General features: G+C 44.3%; 1 protein-coding gene across 4 annotated transcripts in view; it reads left to right on the top strand.

Annotated features, from left to right (window-relative positions):
- The window catches only part of KSR2 (kinase suppressor of ras 2), a 497446-nt gene that overhangs the window by 32427 nt on the left and 441731 nt on the right, over positions 1–23288 (top strand). The gene's annotated exons all lie outside the window — the stretch shown is intronic.

The raw sequence follows: 23288 nt of genomic DNA, 5'->3' as shown, positions 1-23288 counted from the left end.
CTCTTGTAGCTCATATTCTAGGTGGGGGAGACCGACAATAAACAAATAAAAGCTGTTTTCACAGTCACTGAATGGGGAAGCTGGCCAGGCATGGTGGCTTACGCCTCTAATTCCAGCACTTTGGGAGGCCAAGATGGCAGCATCTCTCAGGAGTTCAAGACCAGCCTGAGCAGCAAAGCGAAGCCCTGTCTCTAAAAAAAATAAAATAAAATAATACTAATAAACTAGCCAGGCATGGTGGTGTGCACCTGTAGTCCCAGCTACTCTGGAGGCCGAGGTGGGAGGATCATGTGAGCACAGGAATTCATGGCTGCAGTGAGCCATACTTGCGCCACTGCATTCCAGCCTGGGCAACAGATTGAGAAAAAATGTAGAGCAAGCTTCATGAAAAAGGTGACATTTAAGCAAAGACTTAAAGGAACCGAGGGAGTGATCCCTGGGACCTCTGGGGGAAGCGCACTCAGAGAGAGGGTACCGCACATGCCAAGCCCCTGAGGTCTCCGAGGAACAGCCAGGAAGCATGTGTGACCAGAGTAGAGTGTTGAAGATGAGCTCAGAGAAGTGGAGTTGGACCAGATCATGGGAGCCTTTATTTATTTATTTGTTTTCTTGTTTGTTTGAGACTGAGTCTCACGCTATTGCCCAGGCTGGAGTGCAGTAGCACAATCTCGGCTCACTGCAATCTCCATCTCCCGGTTCAAGCAATTCTCATACCTCAGCCTCCTGAGTAGCTAGGATCACAGGTGCCCACCACCACAACTGGCTAATTTTTATATTTTTAGTAGAGGTGGGGTTTCACCATGTTGGCCAGGCTGGTCTCGAACTCCTAATCTCAAATGATCCACCCACCTCGACCTCCCAAAGTGCTGGGATTACAGGCATGAACCACCACGCCCGGCCCATGAGAGCCTTTTAGACCAGCTTAAACATTTTGCCCCATGAAATGAGCACATCGGAGGGTTTTGAGCAGAGGAGGAGTGGGATCTGACTCGAGTTCTAGCAACATCTTTCTAGCCACTGGTTGAGTACAGACTCTAGGGGCCTGAGTAGAAGCAGGTGGATGAGTTAGAAGACTGCAAGCAGGATGTGGTGGTGCATGCCTATGATTCCAGCTACTTGGGAGGCTGAGGAGGGAGGATTGCTTGAGCCTGGAGGTTAAGGCTGCAGTGAACTGTGATCAGGCCATTGCACTCCAGCCTGGGCAACTGAGCAAGACAAGATCCCGTGTATAAAAAGAAGAAGTCAGGGCAAGGTGGCTCAGACCTGTAATCCCAGCACTTTGGGAGGTTGAAGTAGGAGGATCACTTGAGCCCAGGAGTTTGAGACCAGCCTGGGCAATGGAGCAAGAGCCTGTCTCTACAAAAAAATTAAAAAATTTTGCTGGGTGTGGTGGTGCACGCCTGTGATTCCAGCTACTCAGGAGGCTGAGGTGGGAGGATCCCTTGAACCCAGGAGTTCGAGGCTGCAGTGAGCCATGTTCATACCACTGCACTCCAGCCTGGGTGACAGAGCAAGCCCTGTCTCAAAAAGAAAAAAAATGTAAAAAATAAATAGTAGAAGAAGACTGTGGCTTGCACCAGGCCGGCGAGCCATGGTTGGATTTGGGGTATATTTAGAACTTACAGTGAACAGGATTTTCAGATGTTTTTGACCTTGCCTGTTGACTGATAGAACATGTGATGATATTCACTGATTGTATTAACCTGAGCTCCTTTGTTTGCGAGTGTGAGAAACTTATCTCAAACTGGTTCGACAAAAATGGGGAGTTCTTTGGCTTGTGGGACTGAGATGTTTATGGGTAGCTGGCTTCAGCGTGGCTGGATCCAGGTATTTAACAAAGCAAAGTCTTGTCTCCACCTCTCAGTTGGGCTTTCTTTCTGGATTGCTTTCATCCAAACAATCCTTATGGCGGCAGAATGGCCACTGGAAGTGCCAGACTTGCATTTTATCACCTTGCTTGTAGGAAGAGCGTGATTATTTCTCAGTGGCTCCAACAAATTTCTGGGGTATCCTATTCACCAGTCAGGAGTGGTTCATTTCTGTACTCCTGGAGTCAAAAGGGAGCGGTGTTCTCATGGGTCAGTTCTGGAGCCAGGGAGCAAGATCAGTCGCTTCCAAGCCCTGTGGACCAAGCAGGGATGTTCTCCAAACAAAAGCTGGGATGCTGTTACTCAAAGATAATAAGCTTGGCTGGAGGATACGGTAGATTCTGTTGTTCCAACGTAGCTACAATTCTTAATCCAGAATTGCAGCAAATGCAGAAAATTCTAAGTAGGACATAAGGATCAAAAGGGTAAAGAACATATTACTGGGAATGTCTGGATATTCAGAGTGGGATGTTTCAGAGTTTGCAATGTCGGCTGGATTTAAATACTAGTTCTCGCTCCACTCATCCACTCTGAAGCCAAGTGTGGTCATACATCTGCCCTCCCCTTTAAGAGGCGCCATGTATCTTTTTTGGGATGGTGAGTGGATGGAGAACTGGAGCACGGTGCTGGGTCCCAGTTCTGCCACCCTCTTGCTGTGTGTCACTTGGGCAAGTTACATAACTTGACTGAGCCACAGGATACTGGGAGGATCAAGGGTAAGAAGCTTTTTGAAGTACTTGGGAAACTGTGGCCCCCGCAAGTTAGGGCTTGGCTGTAGTGTGCCATGACCAGGAGTACTTTATGACTTTGCTGCTTTTCAGGTTGCCTGATAAAATATAGGATGCTCTTTTAAACTTGAATTTCAGATAAACAATGCATACTTTCTTAGTATAAGTATGCTTGAATACTGCACAAAACATACTTATACTAAAAATTGTTTGTTGTTTATCTGACATTCTAATTTAACCAAATGTCTCTTTATTTGCTAAATCTGGCAAATCTAGGTGATCATAACAAGTGGAATGTATTATCACCAACCACTCACTGCTAACCCCTGATAGTCACTTCATGCCAACATTGGGAAGAACCCCCAAATGGTAGACATCACTAGTATTTTCAGATTGAGTGTGCATGATCTTTTTGTTCTTATTTATTTATTCATTCTGAGATGGAGTCTCGCTCTGTCACCCAGGCTGGAGTGTGATGGCACAATCTGGGTTCACTGCAACCTCTGCCTCCCAGGTTCAAGCGATTCTCCTGCCTCAGCCTCCTGTGTAGTTGGGATTATAGGCACCCACCACCATGCCTGGCTAATTTTTGTATTTTAGTAGAGATGGGGTTTCGCCATGTTGGTCAGGCTGGTCTCAAACTGCTGACCTCAGGTGATCTGCCTGCCTCAACCTCCCAAAGTGTTGGGATTTACAGGCGTGAGCCACCGCACCCAGCCTATTTATTTGAGACAGGATCTCACTCTGTCACCCAGGCTGGAGTGCAGTGACGTGATCACAGCTCACTGCCGCCTCGACCTCCTGGGCTCAGGTGATCCTCTTACCTCAGCCTTCTGAGTAGCTGGGACTGCAGGTGTGTGCCACCACACCTGGCTACTTTTTTTGTATTTTTCGTACAGATGGGGTTTTGCCGTATTGCCCGGGCTGGCTTTGAACTCCTGGGCTCAGGTGATCCTCCCACCTCAGCCTCCCAAAGTGTTAAAATTACAGGCATAAGCTTCTGTGCCTGGCCTGTTCTTATTTTTGACTGTAGTGTTATGATCAAGTGTGAATTCTGTAATTTGGCCTTGTAAACATATGTCAACTTTATAACACCATGATTATCATTTTGAGATAGGTTTAATTAATTAAATAATTTTTTTGAGACAGAGTCTTGCTTTCGTCACCCAGGCTGGAGTGCAGTGGTGCTCTCTCGGCTCACTGCAACCTCTGTCTCCTGGGTTCAAGTGATTCTCTTACTTCAACCTCCTGAGTAGCTGGGATTACAGGCGCCCACCATCATGCCCAGCTAATTTTAGTATTTTTAGTAGAGACAGGGTTTCGCCGTGTTTGCCAGGATGGTCTCAAACTCCTGACCTCAGGCGATCCACCCGCCTTAGCCTCCCAGAGTGCTGGTATTACAGGCATGAGCCACTACACCTGGCCAGGTTTAAGTTTTAGATAGCAGTGTTGTCTCCCTAAGTTACAGAGTCATAACCTTGGGCATAATGTCCTCCATGTCTTTCAATCCCCATCTGTAAAAATAGGATGTTTGCTCCTAATGTTGGCATGAGGATTAGACAATAGGTGCAAAGTGCTCAGCTCAGTGTCCTGTATGTGACAAGCACTCAATGTTAGCCACTGCAGTTATAGTAAATCTATAGAAATTAATCTGGCTGGTCTAGAATAACCTGGGTTCGGTTTTCCAAAGGAACTTCTCAGCTCTATTTGGAAATGTTCTGGTTGTATTGTTCCTATGGGTTGGGCTCCGTGCCTAGCAGATTGAATTCCTAAAGCAGAATAACAAGATGCAGTCCTGAATCTTGACACGTATGAGCAGCTTTCAGCTCTAAATTGTTGGAAAGGGTGAGGGATGGGAAGAGAGAACGTCTGGCAGTGATTTGGACTGGGTTGTTCCTAGAATTGGTGGGCATGATTGTGGCAGTCTTGACTCAAGATTGTGCCCTACATCCAGGTGGGCATGACCTTATTAGCAAGGCAGATTGGATACAGGGGTGTGACCTGAATCCAAGCCATGGTGATGTCCTTCTTTTTGAGTCATTCTCTGAAGCCCTGGTCCCTAACTATTCTTGTCTATTCTTCACCTGCAGGCCCTGAACAATGGCTGAGATAGTTAGAAAAATGAACTCCCAGGTCATAAGAAGTGTTTGAGGGCTGCTCAGGAACAGGGCACGGACTGGGCTAGGCCAAGGTGCTATCTGTGTCTTATGCATGCTTCTTTTTGGTTGAGATCCTTTAAAATGAAAATATTTTTCAAGCTTGGTGTTTTTATCCATATGACACTTTGAGAGAAATGTTTTTAGATGTCTGTGGGAGACACAGCCGCTGAAGTCTCTGCTCCGCACGACTCTCTTGGAGTTTCTGTAAAAAGAGTGTGCTTGGGGGTTTTAAGATTTCAGAGCAGATCAAAATGTGCTGCTTTCTTCTTGAAATGAGCATTTACCAGTGAAAGACAAAATGTTTGAAAGATCCACATCAACCTTATTTATTTATTTATTTATTTGTTTGTTTTCTTGAAACAGGGTCTTCCTCTGTTGCCTAGGCTGGAGTGCGGTGGTGCAATTTTGGCTCACTGCAACCTCCACTTCCTGGGTTCAAGCGATTCTCCTCCCTCAGCCTCCTAAGTAACTGGGAGTACAGGTGCGCACCACCATGTCTGGCTAATTTTTGTCTTTTTAGTACAGATGAGGTTTCACTGTTGGCCAGGCTGGTCTTGAACTCCTGACCTCAGGTGATCCGCCTGCCTTGGTCTCCCAAAGTGCTGGGAATACAGGCATGAGCCACTGCGCCTGGCCTACGTCAACTTTAGTATTAATATCATAACTACAGTGAGAATTTATCTAGTGTTTACTATATGCTGGGCACTCAGTGAAGTTTTATGTATGTGGCTACCCAAAGTGTGGCCCATGGGTAGGTAGCATCTGTGCCACCTAGGAACTAATTAGAAGTGCCACATCTCAGGACCTGGCCCAGCCTCATGGAATTACATTTTAATACAACTGGGTGATTTCTGTGCATATTAAAGTTTGAGAACACCAGTTTAGTCCTCAGAACAACTCCAGTATAATGAAGAACAACTTCTTTAAAAATAATTTTTTTGGCTGGGTGCAGTGGCTCATGCCTGTAATCCCAGCACTTTGGGTGGCCGAGGCGGGCAGATTATTGGAGCTCTGGAGTTTGTTACTAGCCTGGGCAACATGCCCAAAACCCTTCTCTACTAAAAATACAAAACATTATCTGGACGTGGTGGTGTGTGCCCGTAATCTCAGCTACTTGGGAGGCTGAGGCACAAGAATCGCTTGAACCCAGGAGGCGGAGGTTGCAGTGAGCTGAGATTGTACCACTGCCCTCCAGCCTGGGTGACAGAGTGAGACTCTGTCTCAAAAAAATTTTTTTTTAAAATTGAGGTATGCATACATAATATTTATCACTTTATCATTGTTATTTAATTGTAAGTGTCCAATTCAGTGACATTAAGTACATTCACAATGCTGTGTAATAACTTGCCACATCATCACCAGAAGTTTTTCATCATCCCTAGAAACTCTATCCTCATTAAACAGGAACTCTCCATTTCCCCTACCTCCTGCTCCTGGTAACATCTATTCTACGTTTTGTCTTTATGAATTTGCCTGTTGTAGGTACCTCATATGAATGGAATTAAACAGTATTTGTCCTTTTGTGTCTGGCTTCTTTCACTTAACCTAATGTTTTTGAGATTCATCCATATTGCAGCACATATCAATACTTCATTCTTTTTATGGCTGGATAATATTCCATTGTATAGATACACTGTGTTTCATTTATCCATTCGTCTATTGATGGACACTTGTGTTGGTTTCACCTTTTGGCTATTGTGAATAACACTTGTATTAGTCTGTTTTCATGCTGCTCATAAAGACATACCTGAGACTGGGCAATTTACAGAAGAAAGAGGTTTAATGGACTCACAGTTCCATGTGGCCGGGCAGGCCTCACAATCATGGCAGAAGGTGAAAGGCACGTCTCACATGGCTGCAGACAAGAGAAGAGTGAGAGCGGAAAGAAAGGGGTTTCCCCTTATAAAACCTTCAGATCTTGTGAGACTTATCAGCTGCCATGCGAACAGTATGGGGGAAACCAACCCCATGATTCAATTATCTCCCAGTTGGGACCCTCCCACAACATGAGGGAATTCAAGATGAAATTTGGGTGGGGACACAGTCAAACCACACCAATGCTGCCATGAACATTGGTGTACAAGTATGTGCTTTCAAATCCTAGAGTATATTCCTACAAGTATTAACACTGTTTCTAACCTGAAGTAATTGAGATGCAGAGATGTGAAGGGACGTGTCTGAAGTCATACAACTATTTGGTGATGGTCTTGGGTTTCTGGGTTTATTTGTTCCCTTCCATTGATCCCAAAGGACACATGCGAGACTGCCTTAAGGCGAAGGATCAGTGTTTTCCTTCCTTTTTTGAGATGACAGTGTCAGCTGGTAGGAAAGGTTGGCATTGAAGTCTGCCAGATCTGAGTTCAAATGCAGGCACTTGCCTTTGCGAAGCATGATGTCGTAGGCAAATTACCTACCCAATCTCTGGCTCCATTTGCGATGCCTACCTCATGGGGATTGTTGAGATGATTAAAGGTGAAAAAATTAATTCAAGTGCCTGGCTTGTAAATATTCAACAAATATTGGTTTCCATTAAATATAAGGAGGTTCTTCAAAAAAATTAAATGTAGAATTGCCATATGATCTAGCAGTTCTGCTTCTGGGTATATACCCCAAAGAATTGAAAGCAAGAACTTGAGCAGGTATTTGTTCACCTGTGTTCATGACAGCATTATTTGCAATAGCTAAAAGGTGGAAGCAACCAAAGTGTCCACGAACACATACATGGGTAAATACAATATGATCTACCCATACCATAACATAGATATACCCATATTATGTAGCCTTACAAAGGAATGAAGGCCAGGCGTGATGGCTCATGCCTGTAATCCCAGCACTTTGGGAGGTCGAGGTGGGCAGATTGCTTGAGCTCAGGAGTTCAAGACCAGCCTGGGCAACATGGTAAAACCCCATCTCTACTAAAATTACAAAAAATTAGCCAAGTATGGTGGTGCACGCCTGTAGTTCCAGCTACTCAGGAGGCTGAGGTGGGAAGATTGCTTGACCCCAGGAGGCAGCAGAGGTTGCAGTGAGCTGATACTGCACCACTGCACTCCAGCCTGGGTGACAGAGGAAAACTCTGTCTCAAAAAAAAAGAAAAAAAAAAAAAAGAAAGAAAAAAAAAAGAATGAAGTGCTGACACATTCTACATCATGGATGAACCTTGAAGACATGATGCTGAGTGAAAGAAGCCAGATCCAAAAGGACAAACACTGTATGATTTCAATTAAGTGAGACATCTAACGTAGTCAAAATCAGAGACAGAAAGTAGAACGGTGGTTGCCAGGGGCTTAGAGGAGAGGACAGTGGTGAGTTATGGCTTAATGGGTACAGAGTTTCAGTTTGGGAGGATGAAAAGGTTCTGTGGATGGATGGTAGTGATGGTTACACAACGCTGTGTATGTGCTTAATGCCACTCAGCTGTGCACTTCAAATGGTGTATTTTATGTTATATATATTTTATCAGAATAAAAAATAAGGGGGCAAGGAGGGCAGAATGACTTTCTAGATGCTAATTTTATACTAGTATGACTTTGCTTTCAAATACCAGCATTTAGTGGGTGCCTAGGAAAGGCCTGGTTCCTTTTTTATTTTTTATTTTTTGACAGAGTTTTGCTCTGTCGCCCACGTTGGAATGCAGTAGCGTGATCTTGGCTCACTGCAACCTCTGTCTCCCAGGTTCAAGTGATTCTCCTGACTCAACCTCCCAAGTAGCTGGGATTACAGGCTCATGCCACCACACCTGGCTAATTTTTGTATTTTTAGTAGAGACAGGGTTTCACCATATTGGCCAGGCTGGTCTCGAACTCCTGACCTCAAATGATCCATCTGCCTCGGCCTCCCGAAGTGCTGGGATTACACACGTAACCACCGTGCCCAGCCAAGGCCTGGTCCTTTTGTTTTGTTTTGTTTTTTTGGGACAGAGTCTCGCTCTGTCGCCCAGGCTGGAGTGCAGTGGCATGACCTCAGCACACTTCAACCTTCATCTCCCGGGTTCAAGTAATTCTCTGGTCAGCCTCCCAAGTAGCTAGGTTTACAGGCATATGCCACCATACCCAGCTAATTTTTGTATTTTTAGTAGAGATGGGGTTTCACCATGTTGGCTAGGATGGTTGCGAACTCCTGACCTCAAGTGATTCGCCCGCCTTGGCCTCCCAAAGTGCTGGGATTGATTACAGGCCTGAGCCACTGTGCCCGGCCATGGTCCCTTATATATATATATATATATAGACAATCAAATCATTACCCAAAAATGATCTGTGTTGTGACTGGGTGCCAACGGTGTGCCAGAGACTGAACTAAGCACCTTCCATATATAGTTTCTTACCTACATCAGTCCTGGGAGGCAGGAACATCACATTTGACAAATGACAAAACCCAGGCACAGAGAGATCAAGTAATTCCCCTGAGGACACAAAACTAGGAATTGTTGGAAGCAAGATTTCAGAACCTCAGTCTCTGCTGTCCTGTAGGCCATGCTGTGCCATCTCCCAGGATACCCGCTAATAGGCCGTCGAGCAAGGCCACCCTTAGAGTTTTAATTGTGCCTCCACATTGCAGGGACAGAGGTGGGTGGTGAAGGTCATTGGGCCGTCTCCGCCAAGAGCAAGGCCATCTGGGGCTGTCACCACTGGTGGCTCCTGGGTGATTTTTCTCCGCTGGATAAATGTAAACATATCACAAGGAGAATGGATCTTTAGAGAAACGTCCAAAGTGCCGAAAAGAGCTCTTAGAAGGGCCACCCACGGAGTCCCTCCAGAGAGAGAGGCCAACCGTTTTCCTCATCTGAAGCAGCCCTGATACCTGCAAGTCAGACTTGCAATTCACCTCCAGAGCAGCAGCTTCCAGCTTCCTAATTGAGAGATGCTAATTAGGAATTATGGAGCGTCCATCATCCTTGGGGGTGCTTTGCACGTAATGTTTGGTGCTTACAGCATCTCTGTGAACACGTTATCAGGACTTCTGTTTTTGGAGCAGAAAACAAGATGGGCTAGTGAAGATTCACGTGGTTCACTAAGTAGAAAACCAAAGCTGGGATGGGGAGAGAGCTGGGTTTTCTCCTCCTCTTTTCTCTGTTGTTATTTTTTTCTGAGACGGAATCTCACTCTGTCACCTATACTGGAAGTACAGGGGCGTGATCTCGGCTCACTGCAACCTCTGCTTCCTGGGTTCAAGTGATTCTCCTGCCTCAGCCTCCTGAGTAGCTGGGATAACAGGGGCATGCCACCACGCCGGGCTAATTTTTGTTTTTAGTAGAGATGGGGTTTCACCATGTTGGCCAGGCTGGTCTTGAACTCCTGGGATTACAGGCTTTTCTCTGTTATTTGACTCCAGATCTACATGAAGAAGAGCCATAGGCACCCATTACTTTGTTTCTGAAAAGGCTACACTGGGCCATGTCCCGTACTAACTAAACCCCTGCCCCAGCACACGCTTTGGAATCAGTCCTGGGTTCAAATCTGATTTGCTGCTTACTAGCCATGCGTCTTTGAGCAACTGTGTACCTCAGTTTTTTCCATCTGTAAAATATAGATCATACTAGACCTACCTATCAGGGTTAGGATTTAATAAGATAATGCATGTAAAATGCTTAGCCTTATATCAGACATGCAATAAGTAATAATATTAATAGCCATTGCTGCTGTCATTACTATAATTATTATTATGTAAAATACCACCATATATTAAAATAATAGTGAACAACCCTGTAATTGATTAAAAAGTGTCAGCATTGATGACCTTCTTCTTTAAAGAGTAAGGTCAGTAAAAGACTATTTAAAAAGTTTTCTTTTTTTTTTTTTTTTTGAGGCGGAGTCTAGCTCTGTCGCCCAGGCTGGAGTGCAGTGGCGCGATCTCGGCTCACTGCAAGCTCCGCCTCCCGGGTTCACGCCATTCTCCTGCCTCAGCCTCCCGAGTAGCTGGGACTACAGGCGCCCGCCACCTCGCCCGGCTAGTTTTTTTGTATTTTTTTAGTAGAGACCATGTTAGCCAGGATGGTCTCGATCTCCTGACCTCGTGATCCGCCCGTCTCGGCCTCCCAAAGTGCTGGTATTACAGGCTTGAGCCACCGCACCCAGCCTAAAAAGTTTTCTTAAATGGAAAATTTAAATATGAAAGAAAATATAAGCTGGACATGGTGACTTATGCCGGTAATCTCAGCACTTTGGGAGGCTGAGGTGGGTGAACTGCTTGAGGCCAGGAGTTCGAGACCAGCCTGTGCAACATGGTAAAACCCCATCTCCACTAAAAATACAAAACTCAGCTGGGCATGGTGGCGTGAGCCTGTAGTTCCAGCTACTTAGGAGGCTGAGGTGGGAGGACTGCTTGAACCTGGGAGGTGGAGGATGCAGTGAGCCAAGATCAAGCCACTGCTCTCCAGCCTGGGCAACAGAGTGAGACCCTGTCTCAAAAAAAAAAAAAAGAAAAAGAAAAAATAGTATAACAAACTTCCTTGTACTTACCACCCAGATTCAACAATAATCAGCATCTTGCCAATCTTGTTTCATTTGTTTCTGTCCTACTTGTGTGTGTGTTGGAGTGTTTTGACGCAAATCCCAAAGGTCATAGATTTTTATCTGTAAATACTTCAGTAAGTATTTCAAACAGGTAAGGCCTTTTAAAGTAATGTTACAGAAAGCTATTACCACAGCTTATAAAACAAAACATTAATTTGTCAATATCATTTATATTCAGTCCATGTTCAAATATCTCCAGGTCTTTAAAATGTCTTGTTGCATTTGACTTGTTTGAATTGGGATTCATACAGGGGTCTTATGTTCCATTTGGTTCATGTGTCTCTTAAGTTTTTAATTTCCATAGTTCCACCTCCCTCTTCCCCACATTACTTATTTGTTGAAGAAACGGAGTCATTTGTCCTATAGATTTTTTTATGCCTCCTTAGGGGCATGGTTTAACTTTTTTTTTTTTTTTTTTGAGATGAAACTTTGCTCTTGTCAGCCAGGCTGGAGTACAATGGCATGACCTCAGCTTACTGCAACCTCCGCCTCCCAGTTCAAGCAATTCTCCTGTCTCAGCCTCCCGAGTAGCTGGGATTACAGGCGCCTGTCACCACACCTCGCTAATTTTTTGTATTTTTTTAGTAGAGACGGGGTTTCACCATTTTGGCCAGGCTGGTCTCAAACTCCCCATCTCATGATCTGCCTGCCTTGGCCTCCCAAATTGCTGGGATTACAGGCATGAGCTACCAAGCCTGGCCTAAATTTTTTTTTCTGTATAGTTATGTCACTTGATATCTACAATAGATTGATTTATTTTAGTTTTTCAGTTTTAAGTTTTAACCTATATTAAAAAAGCAAATATAGGCCAGGCACGGTGGCTCTCGCCTGTAATTCCAGCACTTGGGGAGGCCGAGGTGGGTGGATCACCTGAGGTCAGGAGTTCGAGACCAGCCTGACCAACATGGAGAAACCCCGTCTCTACTAAAAATACAAAATTAGCCAGGCGTGGTGGCGCACGCCTGTAATCCCAGCTACTCGGGAGGCTGAGGCAGGAGATTTGCTTGAATCCAGGAAGTGGAGGTTGTGGTGAGCCGAGATCATGCCATTGCACTCCAGCCTGGGCAACAAGTGTGAAACTCTGTCTCAAAAAAAAAAAAAAAAAAAAAGAAAAAGAAAATATATATAATGTCAACCCCTTTGTTACACAAAACATAGAATACTACATATACTGAGTACTCTAAAGTAGCACACCCCTGTTTACTTCTTTACTTAGTTGTCTGTTTCATTGTGTTTATAGATTTGGATTACAGTCAATTCTCATTATTCATGGCAGTTATATATATATGTGTATATATACATACATATATACATATATATACACATATATTTTTAAGACAGTATCTCAAAAGTCTGTAGAGTACAGTAGTGTGATCATAACTCACTGTATCCTTGACCTCCTGGGCTCAAGCGGTCCTCCTGCCTCAGGCTCCTGAGTAGTTGGGACTACTGGCATGTGCCACCATGTCTGGCTAATTTTTTAAATTTTTGGTAGAGATGGGGTCTTGAACTCCTGGCCTCAAGCAATCCTCCCACTTTGTTCTCTGAAAGTACTGGGATTACAGGCATGAGCCCCTACACCCGCCATCATGGCAGTTATATTCTATTAAGTTTCCATGAACCCTGAGTTAACGAATATCGAATCTGCAAGGGAGATAAGAGGGTTAGGTTTCTGCAAGCCTTTGGCTATAAATTTACAAACCAATTAATACATACCATCATTTTATGTGTGTTTCTGTTTAAAGACACCTTATTTTATAGATAGATGGATGTAGATAGATAGATGACAGACAGATGGATGATAGTTAATCCATTAACATTGAGCTCATAGCCAACAGCACTATAACTCATGCCTGAATGAAGCTTATCTAACACATATGTTTTCTCTGTAAGGCAGATTCCAACCTTTTTGTGCTTAGGAACACACTAGACAGCACTTTATCCCTAACTGGGGATATTCTAAATATTCTAAATAGTGAAATCACCAAAAAAAGTACAAAAACATGAAGTAAGGCCTTTCTGGACCTCAGCTGGCATCAGGTACATCAGGCAGCTCATGTTTTTCACTGTATGTGCATATGTCCCCAAATGACGCATGAAAAGACCATGCATATTGATATTGGGGTTACAAATAAATTTCAGTGAGTAGACAAATCTGCAAATGGAATAATCCCCAAATAATGAGGACTGACTCTTTATTTTCTTTGTTCTCCGTTCTCCACTCAATTGTGAGCTCCGTGAGGGGCAAGACCATGCTGTTGTGCACCTCGTTCTGTGGGAGGTGGATGAGTGCATCTCTAAGGAAGAGTGGATATTTTTTGCTTTGGGTCTTAAAGCTCTAAATACTTGTGTTTGGCTTAGGTGTGTTTCCCTTCTTTTGAATTGTAGTTGTTTCTCAGCAGAGCACTGGCCGGGCACAGATCCGTCAAATCTACTGGGTCATCAGATCTATCAAATCTACTGGTTCTGGGTCTTTAGAAATATTTAACATGAACTCAACCTGATATAAAATGTCCCCAAGTGCTTTATTTATGACTGTTATTCACCCTACCATGTGATCGACCCAGATTTTCTTTAAATAGGGAATTCTGTTAATATATGTGAACGGTGTTTGCCTTTACCCCAAAGTTGATTGACATGCACTTTTCCAGCCATGCAGGCTTTGACCAAGGGACTCATTATGTTGTCCTGATAGCTGATCTTGAGCCATGAACTTTAGCCTATTAGGGAGAATTTCTCCCAGAATTTCTCTGGGAAGAAGTTAAAGCATTTGCATTAGATTGGCTGATGAAAATTTTGTAGGATGTTGCTAATCTGAGACTTGCTGGGTTTGCCCTGTCTTCAGATAGGTGGGAACGCTTCTGGGTATGATTAACAGACTAAATATACCGCATCAACACGCCTGCAGAGAAGCCAACCTTCCAGAGAGCTTGGGAAGGAGCCCTGGCTTCTGTCTGGGGACTGCTTCTATTAGAGTCTTCATCATGCTTTGTTTACATTTAGTGCATCAAATTCTAGGCAAATAAAAGTATACAGCCTCCATAAATAGCTGTCACACAAACATACATTTGCTAAACTCTTCAGGGATTTGCATTTATATATGTAAGAAGAGCATCTACTATTTACCAATTACTTCTTTTTATTTTTGTCAAACCATTTTACTAGCTCTGCATCTTCTTGTGGGTGCATTATAATATTATCTGGGGTGGAAAAGGGGTAAGCGAGCCCAATGCAAGGGGACTGAGTTACTGGTAATGATAGCTGTCATTTAATGAGCGTGTATTATGTGCTAAGCATGGCACTAAGAGCTTTACATTGATTGCATTTAGTTCTTAACAGCAGCTCTGAGGGGATAGTATCAGCATCTCTCTTTTATAAATCAGGAAGCTGACATTCAGAGAGGTGAAGTAACCTTCCTGGAGTTACACAGTCCATTAGTGGCAGAGTCTAGGTCTGCTTGACTCCAAAGCTTGTGTGTTGACTGCCTTGGTTAGAAGTGTCCCGGGAAGCTGAGGCAAGAGGATCCTGTGAGGCCAGGAGTTTGAGACCAGCCTGGACAATGTAGTGAGACCCCATCTCTGGGGGAGGGGGTGGGGAAAGAAGTGTCTTGAAAAGCTTCTTCTTTTTTTTTTTTTTTTTTTTTTTTTGAGACAGAGTCTCGCTTAGTCGCCCAGGCTGGAGTGCAATGGCGCGATCTCGGCTCACTGCAAGCTCCGCCTCCCGGGTTCACGCCATTCTCCTGCCTCAGCCTCCCGAGTAGCTGGGACTACAGGCGCCCGCCGCCTTGCCCGGCTAATTTTTTGCATTTTTAGTAGAGACGGGGAAAAGCTTCTTTATAATAAGATCTCACTGTATGTGGCTTCAAAGACAGCTTTATTCAATTTGCTTAATATTTACTGAACATTTATCATATAAGTATATATGTCACCATGGTTGACATTTGTGGAGTTAGGAATAACAATAGTATCTGACAGTCATTTAATATTTAATGTGCCTGACATGGAGGCACATGTAAAGTTCCGAGGACTTTATGTATATTGGCTCATGCAGTTATTTTAATAACCTTTGAGGTAGGTCTGATTATTCCCCTTATTTTACAGATGAGGAAACTGAGGCCCAGAGAGATTAAATAAGAAGTTAAAATCACATAAGTGAGCAAATTGCAAAGCCTGGGTTCAAATAAATATACAGGTGCTGGGGTCTCTGAACCAGACCCTTACACTGTTATTGCCTCTCAAAGATAAAATACTAGTATCGAGACTGAGAACGGTATGCAGATAGCTGTAATTTAGAATGAGGAGGGTTGTGTTTCTACCTACAGCGAGTCCACATTTTCTCAAGTTTGCCACCCAGGAGTTAGCCATCTGTTGGCCTCAAACCCACTTTGAAGCCAGGTGCGTGCCAAATTCAGAAACTCTTGCATCTTTATGCCTGAATCCTGCCTCCCCTCCACCCTGTTGTGTAGCGTGGGCAGCCACACTGGGAAGCTACTGGCTCTACCCTAGACACTGAGTTTACTTAGAGAAGTTCAGAGACTGGGTTATAGAAGATACTCTTGGGAAAAAGATTTCACCTCTCTGAGCCACAATTTCTGTATCCAAAAACCGAAATTGTAACTGTATCTCCCCCATGGGCCTATTGTGAGGTTTCAGGTTAATTCATGTGAAGTAGCTGGTTTAATGCCTGACATATAGTAAATGCTCAACAAGTGACATCAATGTATTAGCATTATTTATCTGTTTTAACTTAGGAGATGGTCTTGTTCTTTTCTTATTCCAGGTCAAAGCCACCATCGTAAGACCTATATTCTTTTTCTTTCATTAAAATTGTTTAAAAAAAAAAAAAAAAGACCAGGCACAGAGGTTCAGGCTTGTAATCTCAGCACTTTGGGAGGTTGAAACCGGGAGATTGTTTGAGCCCAGGAGTTTGAGACCAGCTTGGGCAACATAGTGAGACACTCATCTCTATAAAAAATAGAAAAAATTAGCTGGGCATAGTGGCTCCTACCTTTAGTTCCAGCTACTTGGGAAGCTGAGGTCAAAGGATTATTTGAGCTTGGGAGGTCAAGACTGCAGTGAGCCTTGATTGTGCCACTGCACTCTAGCCTGGGTGACAGAGCGAGACCTTGTCTCAAAATAAATTGTTAAAAAGTATTATAGGCGTGAGCCACCATGCCCAGCCTATTCCTTTAATTTTGTGGATTTTAATTTCATGTATTTTGGTGCTCTGTTGTTAGGTACATATATGTTTACAATTGTTAGTCCCATCTTTTAAAGTGCTGTATTGTAATCTATAGAATGTATATGGATCAGCATAGGCTAGGAAATGCTGCAGAAATAAACAACCCTCAAATTTCAGTGACTTAACATAACAAAAGTTTATTTTCTTCTTATGCCACGTGTTCATTCCAGGTCTATGCTAATCAGAGTTACCCATGGGCTTAAGCTAATAGAGGCTTCAACTCCACAATTGCCAAGGCAGAGAAAGGTGATGGGAAGACTCCCATGCTGGTTCTTAAAGGCTTCCACTTGGCTGTGACATGTACCATTTCTGTTCATGATTTATTGCCCAGAATAAGTCACATGACCATGCCTTACACTAAAGGATATGGGGAAGTATAATTTCTTGTGAGAAACAAGACAGGAATTAGTGAGTAGCATTAGTGACCATGGATGTTCCATAGTTTAGCCGTTTTCTTATGAAAGATCATTTTAGATACTTCTAATCATTTTGTTATTACAAACAGTACTGAAACAGCCAGCCTAGCATCTGCTTCCTTGAAGATTCACATTCTGCCGGGTTGTGTTCAGAGCTGATGGTCCCTCCACTTATTCCTTGGAATGCTCCTCTTACCTATGATCCTATATTCAAAGCAGTTGACAGCTACAAAAAGATGCAGAAGTCCTGCAAAGCAACCTTATGCTTAGGGCCAGAGTAGAAATCTGGACTATCTCTTCATTGCTAAGGGTCTGCACAGACTAGGGACTCTCGGACTTGTTCACTAACAAGCTACAGTTGAAGCACAGGAGTTGTTCCAAGCAGGGCCAAGAACATGCCTGGTTTGAAGGACTAGAAAAGGTTTGTTTATTTATTTATTTTGATATGAGGTTTTGCTCTGCGGCTGAGACTGCAGGGCAGTGGCACGATCATGGCTCACTGCAGCCTTAAACTCCTGGGTTCAAGCGATCCTCTCACCTCAGCCTCCTGAGTTAGCTGGGACTACTACAGCATGCACCACCACACCCAGCTAATTTTTTAAATTTTTATTCTTTGGGGGGTGGGGGGCTATGTGTTTCCATGTGGTCCAGGCTGGTCTTAAAGTTCTGGCCTCAAACAATCCTCCCACCTTGGTCTCCCAAAGCGCTGGGATTACAGGTGTGAGCTACCCCACCTGCAGAAAAAGTTTAAAAGAGACTTTTTTTTTTTTTTTTTTTTTTGAGACGGAGTTTCGCTCTTGTTGCCCAGGCTGGAGTGCAGTGGCACGATCTCGGCTCACCACAATCTGCCTCCCGGATTCAAGCGATTCTCCTGCCTCAGCCTCCTGAGTAACTGGGATTACAGGCATGCGCCACCGCGCCCGGCTAATTTTATATTTTTAGTAGATACAGAGTTTCTCCATGTTGGTCAGGCTGGTCTCAAACTCCCGACCTCAGGTGATCCACCTACCTCAGCCTCCCAAAGTGCTGGGATTACAGGCGTGAGCCACTGCGCCCGGCCAAGAGACAATATGTGAAATAGGTATTAAAAGATAGTTAGGAGATAGTAGAGGAGAAGGAATAGGGCAGGCAAGCAGGTGATGGGGCAAGGAAGTTCAGAGCTTGTTGCTGTAGTTTAGGGAAGTTGGCTATCAAGACTGGGGCCATATTGTCACAAGCTTTGAATACTTTGATGGAAGTGGGAGCTAGTGTTCTTGAGCAGGAGAGTGGCAGATTAGAGACATGTTTTAGGATTTTGCACAAACACCATGTTGGGTTTAGGTTTGCAAATGAAATGCACAGAGGTGCCAGGGAAGCCATAATGAATGAAGCTGTGTCCCCCCAAATAAACATAATCTGAAAGGCAACTGCCTGTTGGCTAGGTCAAGGAGGTCAGGTCAGTTCTCAGCCTCCTCTTTCAATTAGAAATACATTTCTATTGCAGTTGCCATGGTCTGAGTCCGAGGAAATAAGCAGTGGGAGGTGGGGAGTTAGAGATGGGATGAACTGAGAAGTGGAGACAGCCACTACTGAGTTCCAGCCGAGGTTTTCATCCAGAAATGTGGGCTCAGCACGATTGGATCTTCTGCTTGTTTTTCAAGAGAAGCCAGTCATTCAGGTTTTGTTATCTCTCCTAATTTTCGAAGTCTAGTAACTAAAGCAAAACCGAAGGGCTCTTTTATGGGCTGGATCTGGCCTGTGAGTTGCCTATTTTCATCCTCGGGTGCTGGGGGAGAATGGAGCATGGCTCAGTCATGTACAGTAGGGCTTCAGAGTATTGACCATATTATAATATATCCACAGGTGAATATATTCATCTGTGGGTGCACGCATTATATTGACAATTTGAGGCCAGGACTTTAAGAACAGCCTGGGCAACATGGCAACCCATAGCCCCCTACCTCCCATGCCATGCCTTGGTGTTTCTTCAACTTGAGACATGTTCCTTTTATAAAGAGAAAAGACTTTTTAAATATTCATTTATCAAACATTTTTTTAGAGACAGGGTCTTGCTATCATCCAGGCTAGAATACAGTGACATGATCACTGTAGCCTCAAACTGCAGGACTCAAGTGATCTTCTCACTTCATCTTCCTGAGTAGCTAGTACTACAGGCGTGCATCACCACACCCAACTAATTAAAAAATTTTTTTTAAGAGATGAGGTCTTTCCCTGTTGCCCAGGCTGGTCTCAAACTCTTGGCCTCACCGGATCCTCCTGCCTCAGCATTCCAAAGTACTGGGATTACAGGTATGAGCCACTGTGCTCAGCCTGGAAAAGACTTTTATATATATTGTATAGTCTTAATTTTATTATAATATTACTTAAATATCTATCAGCACAAGACTGGTTCTTAACTGGGGGCAATTTTGCCCCCTCCCAGGGGACATTTGGCAATGTCTGGAGATATTTTTCATTGTCACGACTTTGGGGAGGATGGTGTGCTACTAGCATCTCATGGGTAAAGGTCAGGGATGCACTGAATGAACTACAATGCACTGAATGGCCCACCACCGCAAAGAATTATTCAGCCCTAAACATCATTAGGGCCTAGATTGAAAAGCCATGGACAAACCTAGCTGTAAATATCTTATGTTTATAGATATCAAACAATTATGCAGACAAAACAAATCTGCAAACATTAAATACGATCTATTTTGCAAAACCAGTACATTCTAGTAGATAACATCAGTGATGGAAATGATACTTTGGTGAAAGTAAATGGTGCATTGAAACTTGAATGGGGCTGCTTCTATTCTTGTGAGCATTATTTTGTCGTTGGTGAGCCTCAGGTATGTCTCTTTGAGGAAGAAAGAGTGGTAGGAGTGACTTCATTGGCCTTCACTATGGGGGACCCGTTATAGAACAAAGTATTAAATGTGCCTTGGCTCTACTCTGATTAGGCAGTGATTATTAAATCAGTGCAACTTAGCACCAAAAGAATCATAAATTATAACCACTGAAATTACCAGGCAGTGTTTCTTTATAAAGTGGGCATCCAGATGATCTAGCAGGTGCATATACTGTGTTCCGTTTTAAAAAACTACCTTTGAAATAAACACTCACAGTTTGGCTGGGTGGAGTGGCTGATGCCTGTAATCCCAGCACTTTGGGAGGCTGAGGCGGGCGGATCACCTGAGGTTGCGAGTTTGAGACCAGCCTGCCCAACATAGCAAAACCCCGTTTCTACTAAAAATACAAAAGTTAGCCAGGTGTGGTGGTGCCTGTCTGTGGTCCCAGCTACTCAGGAGGCTGAGGCAGGAGAATCGCTTGAACCGGGGAGGCAGAGGTTGCAGTGAGCTGAGATCGTGCCACTGTACTCCAGCCTGGGTGACAGAGTGAGACTCTGTCTCAAACAAACAAAAAAAGGAATAAAGAAAAACTCAAAATTTAAAAAGTCTTGTAGAGAACTTTTTTTTTTCTTTTTTCTTTTTTTGAGACGGAGTCTCGCTCTGTCACCCAGGCTGGAGTGCAGCGGCCGGATCTCAGCTCACCGCAAGCTCCGCCTCCCGGGTTTATGCCATTCTCCTGCCTCAGCCTCCCGAGTAGCTGGGACTACAGGCGCCCGCCACCTCACCCGGCTAGTTTTTTGTATTTTTTAGTAGAGACGGGGTTTCACCAGGTTAGCCAGGATGGTCTCGATCTCCTGACTTCGTGATCTGCCCGTCTCGGCCTCCCAAAGTGCTGGGATTACAGGCTTGAGCCACCGCGCCTGGCCTGTAGAGAACTTTTAGACCCCCAAGAATTCATCTGCAGCCCCGCAAAGTTTCATGTGTCCTAGTTTGAAAAGCATGAATAAAGATATCAGAATGCAATGGGCTAGGAAAAAAGCAAGAAATGGAAGTAGAATGATTTGCTAGGTTTTTAGTTGGAAAAATGAAAAATTTCCTCAAAGTCTGCTTGAGGGGTTTTGTTAATTCTGGGTGTGGGGAGTTGGTGGTAGGGTGCGTTGGGTATAGCTGGGACTACAGGCATGTACCACCATGCCCAACTAACTTTAAAATTTTTTTAAAAAATTAGTGAGAGGACTTTAATCTTCAGGTCTTAGAGAAGGCTTCAAGGCGGAGGTGATATCTGAATCAGCTTTTGAAAAAGGTGATATTTTTAGAATATATCTCGAGCCAAAGTTTTAAAACTTGTCAGGATCCATGGAAGATATGGAGATATGACTGTTTTCCTGGGATTTCCTGGGATTTTGTCTGTGATCAGCCTGATGGCTGGGGCCCCATCTGTGTTGTCACTATTTCCCTGCTGCATGGCCCGAATGAGTATTCAGTTAACTATCAGTTAAAGGAACGAATGGACAGTTTTCATCCCAGCTGAAAACTGCCCCAATGTCTTCTTAAGTGCAATGGACTGAATGTTTGTGTCTTCCCCAAATTTACATATGGAAATTCTAACCCTTAATGTGATGGCAGTAGGAGCTGGACCTTTGAGAGGTATTAGATCATGAAGGTGGAGCCCTCATTTAGAGAGTTTAGTGCCTTTTACTGAAAGGACCTCCAGAGAGCTCACTTTCCCTCTTCAGCCATGCGAGGGGGACCCTCACCAGATCCTGACCCTGCTGGCCCCTGATCTCAGACTTGGGGCCTGCAGAACTGTGAGAAATACATTTCTGTTGTTTATAAGCCATCTAGCCTATGGTAGTTTGTTATAAAAGCCTGAACTAAGATAGTAAGTATCTTGGGGCCTATCAGATCTTGAATCTTCATTTTGGGGTAAGAAAAAAAGTTAATGCAGACACAGACTGCTGCTGGTACAGCTTTAGGTGACCTTGTACCCCCACTAACATTTGGTGTTGCTGACCCTCATTGCACAGCTGAGATCTTAAGTACCTGAGTGTGTCCTTTCTTGGCCCCTTTTCTCTGAGATGCTCTGCTGCCTACAGCCTTTCATAGTTTCAGGTCCCTCAGCTCACACTGTATGCAGCCTCAGTTCACACTGTGTTCACTTATGCAGACAAAAATTTATTGGCCAGGCGCAGTGGCTCATACCTATAATCCCAACACTTTGGGAGGCCAAGGTGGGCAGATTACTTGAGGCCAGGAGTCCAAGAACAGCTTGGGCAACATAGTAAGACCCCCATTTCCACAAAAAATGTAAAAATTAGCCACGTGTGGTGGCACGCCTATAGTCCCAGCTACTTGGAAGGCTGAGGTGGGAAGATGGTTTGAGCCCGGGGGTTTGAGGCTGTAGTGAGTTATGATTATAGCACTGCACTCTAGCCTAGGTGACAGTGAGATCCTGTCTCGTAAAAAACAATTACTGATTATGACAGATAAAACCAGTTGAGTATTTTCTAAACACTAAGTGGTATGCTGAAGAGCTTCGCATAGATGACTTCTTTTTGTTGTTGTTTTTTGGCTTTTTTTTTTTTTTTTTTTGAGACAGAGTCTCACTCTGTCGCCAAAGCTGGAGTGCAGTGGCATGATCTCGACTCGCTGCAACCTCCGCCTCCCAGGTTCAAGCGATTCTCGTGCCTCAGCCTCCCAAGTAGCTGGGATTACAGGTGTGTGCCACCATGGCCGGCTAATTTTTGTATTTTTAGTAGACACGGGGTTTCACCATGTTGACCAGGCTGGTCTCAAACTCCTGGGCTCAAGCAGTCTGGCCACTTTGGCCCCACAAAGTACTGGGATTACAGGCGTGAGTCACTGCGCCTTGCCATAGATGACTTCTTTATCCTCCTAATAACGGTATACACCCAGAATATTATTCTTCCCAGTTTTCAGACGGAATATTGGATACACAGAGGGGTAGGTGTACTGTTTCCATATTACATGACCAGTAAGTGGTGGGACCCCTGGGAACCCTTCTGGAGCCAGTTGCCCCATTGAGAGTGAAGGGAGGGACAGAGGAGAAAAGTCATGGGAGAGGTTGGTGTGTAGGATGCTGGATTCAATGTAGGCAACAGTAAAACATGTCGCAGAGTTATCTGGCGGGTCCCGAGACGCCAGGGTGGAGAACTTGGGAGAGAGGTATGTGTGCTAATTTCCTAGAGCTGCTGTGCTAAACTGGGTGGCTTAATACAACTGAAATTTATTCTCTTACCGTTCCAGAGGCCGCAAGTCCCAAATCAAGATGTCAGCAGGGCCATGCTTCCTCTGAAGGCTGTAGGGGACACCCTTCCTTGCCCCTTCCAGCTTCTGGGGGCTCCCCACGTTCCTTGGCTTGTGGCTGCTTCACTTCAATCTCTGCCTCTGTCCTCAGATGGCTTTCTTCTCTCTGTCTCCTATTTCTGTCTCTTACAAGGATGCCTTCATTGGATTTAGGGCCCACCCTTTTGAGTATGATCTCCTCTTCACCCTTACCTTATGACATCTAC

The sequence above is a fragment of the Papio anubis genome, chromosome 9 (genome assembly GCF_008728515.1).
Source record: "Papio anubis isolate 15944 chromosome 9, Panubis1.0, whole genome shotgun sequence".
NCBI classification, from domain to species: domain Eukaryota; kingdom Metazoa; phylum Chordata; class Mammalia; order Primates; family Cercopithecidae; genus Papio; species Papio anubis.
The sequence above is the reverse complement of the archived record's forward strand: the minus strand, read 5'-3'. Positions and strand labels throughout refer to the sequence as shown.